Source organism: Ornithodoros turicata, unplaced genomic scaffold (genome assembly GCF_037126465.1).
Source record: "Ornithodoros turicata isolate Travis unplaced genomic scaffold, ASM3712646v1 Chromosome161, whole genome shotgun sequence".
Classification (NCBI taxonomy): domain Eukaryota; kingdom Metazoa; phylum Arthropoda; class Arachnida; order Ixodida; family Argasidae; genus Ornithodoros; species Ornithodoros turicata.
Window position 1 is genome coordinate 190,999 of NW_026999322.1, and position 3,001 is coordinate 193,999.

The window sequence follows — 3,001 nt, forward strand, 5'->3', positions numbered from 1 at the left end:
ATCATCTTTCATTGCTCCATCCTAGGCTAGACTCAGACGATATGCAAGCGCGAATACAGAAGGGATCGGAAAACTGACAGCCGCCGGGAAAATGACTCGTGTGAATGCTAGAGAACGAGCGGGCGTCTTCAGACGCGTAGTGACCTCGTTTATCTCGCATATCCTCTCACTCCTTCCCGACTTGCTGCCGACAGAAAACTGACTCGTGTGAATACAGGGTTATGCGGACATGTTCGCTGCGCACATGTGCGCGCTGCTATTGTGTCTCTTCACGTGTCAATGAAATTGTTCACATAAAAATTACATCTTCCTCTCCTTCTATTGAGCAAAGGTATAGCCTCAACTAAATCGATATTCCTACGGATTTCAGAAAGTGCCAAGTACCTTCCGGGTCCATGCTAGCAGTAACAGCCTAATATGCGTTTATGATTTCCGGTTTCGTCTGCCTCAGAGATGTATTCTGGGCAGTCACATTCATCTCCTGTGTACCTTCCGTGGCGAACACCGCGAGCGTCCGTACCTGAGAACGGCATGATGCCTGAAAAAAGCAGTTTCTGAGTTTATTGACATGCAGAAAGTGTTAAGTATAGAAACAGTTTACCTTTGACACGTCAGCGCGACCTCCGTCAGCAGAGTTCGAGCTCGTGAGAGCCGAAAACCTCTGATATGGAGAAGCTCATACGATGTCAAAACTGGTAAATTTTCAGTGTCAAAAAATGGCGTCCAAGATCTGCAGGCAGTTGCATGTCAAGGGGTGAATGATGAAGAACGAGAGGGCGGAAACCACGTGCACAGCGCGCGGCCAAGGTGAGGGCAAAACTTATAAATAACATCGCCGTTACTTCTATGGATAGGGAACACAAATATTTACAAGTTACACCATCTGGTACTCGGCCAGTCACTTATATTACCGACGAGTACCTTCTACTGTGACCTATAGAAGGTGTGTAACGTTGTCAGAAAAGTAGCGAAACTTTTAAATTAGATGTTACAGCATTTTCAACGTGGCCCTAAAAGCAACCAGATTAAGAGTGTAGGCTAGTGCAGGGGATGGTTGGCGAGGTGGAAAGGGGGAAACGTGCGAACCCTCTTGCGTTGTGAACGAACCAGAGCCCACGCATAAAGTCTAGTGCCAATTTAAAAAAAACATGGCTAAGTTCTCTGTTGTTAAATGGCCTTGCCTGCTCCATATGAAATCGGGAAGCTTTGTCGTGCCGTCATCTGAACTGACGGGGAAGAGCGCGGATACAAAACAACAGAGAACCCCATATGTGGAATGCAAGGGACAGGTTGTGTATCAAGTACCCTTGTCGTGCGGTAAATTCTATGTGGGACACACTGGACGCTGCATCAAAGAGGGGTTGCGGGAACATAAACTTCATGTCGACAATAAACGGGATGAATGGATGGCTCCACATTGCAGTCAGTGTGGCTGCAAACCGCAATTGAAACAATCCACCGGCTTCACAGGCAGTAGCGATAGGACCAGGCGTGAGATAATCCAAGCAGCTAAGATCTCACAATTGGAGCATGCGTGTATCCTGCCTGTGAACTAGGGTTGCCTGATAAAGAACTAGGGTATCCAAGCACGTGTATGCAAGAGTGCCGGCAGATGACAAGGCGGGACAGGACCCACGGAAGGGTGGCTCCAGTTAGCACATAAGCAGTTCGTGCACTCTTCAATAAATCTTTCTTGAAGGTGCGTCTATGCGTTGTGTATGTCTCTCCGCCCTTGTCCCTGTAGCGCTTTAAGGTTATGAACCTTTCCTACTTCGCCTTGTTAGCCGAGCTCTGGCTTCAGCTCGCTCTGAAAAGGTTACTTAAAAGTTAATTAAATGTTACTTGCAAGGTAGAGGTTAATTGTTACTTAGTGTAATTACCTAATTACACGTGCTGCCAGGATGACGGATGAGAAAGTTGTGTAAAGCATGAGTCATACCTTCTAACGAACGCCGCGAGACGCGGCCATTGTTATACCATTGTTCAAAGTGGTATTTCCTTCAATAACGTCTGCGTCTAATAGCCCTTAGGTTCTTATATAAACGTGCACTGACTTGAGAGTGCATTGCGTTTCATTGGTCCCTCTTCCGTTCCCTCTTCGCCTGTTTCTACGCTTAACATACAGCGGCATACTGTTCTGCACGAAAACGATAATTCGCCGTCAGGTAAGCGGTGTTGCGTTCAAATCCTCTGCTTTCAGCGGTTTTTGTTTCTATTACAGACAGCTTCTCCTGTGTGTCACACTTACACGATATCAGAGGGTTCTTGTACCAGGTGTTTTGAGGCAGCTTACGCACATAGTACCGACAGTACATCCAGAAGAATGGCATCTGCAAATAGGCCTGTGACCTTCCTTGCATACGTCCTGTTCTGTACGTACAAATTTGACTACGCCTGCTTTCTCGTATTTCCACATTCCTCTTCGAGGGTGTTCTCACACATAGAAAGTGTCCCAGATGTAACTTGTACCTTTTAGGGTGACTTCACACGAATAGAGCATGAAATGTTATCGTGACGCGGGTGCCGCCACGCTGACCGTCGGTCAGGTGGACATCAAAAATGCCCGCGCGGGCACTTTATATGGCGGAGGCGAACGGTCTGCGCTTCCTGATCTTGTCCCTGGTTGTCCTGTTGTTTGATTGGAGACCCGAGCTATCACAGTATGTACGTCAATAACGTGATAGGGTATACCGTTCCCTTTCTCTAAATTTCAGTGTCCATGATCCTTTCCGCTGTCTTTGAGACTGCAAGAGGCAGAGAAACAGCAGACCCCGATGGCTGCGTTAGACACAAGACGCCAACATATCATGTGAGATATGTCAGATGATCACCACTCAGCTGTTCCATGAAAATATATATACGTTGTAACTATGTCAATCGGCCCTCCCGCTGTGCTTTGTCTGTCCCCACTGTGTCTATGGCTCACTATGCTGTCCCCGCTGTTCTTGTTCTTTGTCTATGGCTCACTCAGCCGATGGGCATAGTGAGGACGCTCCTTCAG

At 47.4% G+C, this 3,001-nt stretch overlaps 1 long non-coding RNA gene across 1 annotated transcript; it reads left to right on the forward strand.

Annotated features, from left to right (window-relative positions):
• The first annotated feature begins 1,877 nt into the window (after positions 1-1,877).
• Positions 1,878-2,808, forward strand: LOC135372703 (uncharacterized). The gene is made up of 3 exons (XR_010416074.1): positions 1,878-2,165; positions 2,222-2,372; positions 2,715-2,808. It is a non-coding gene; the product is annotated as an uncharacterized LOC135372703 (long non-coding RNA).
• The last annotated feature ends 193 nt before the right edge of the window (positions 2,809-3,001 follow it).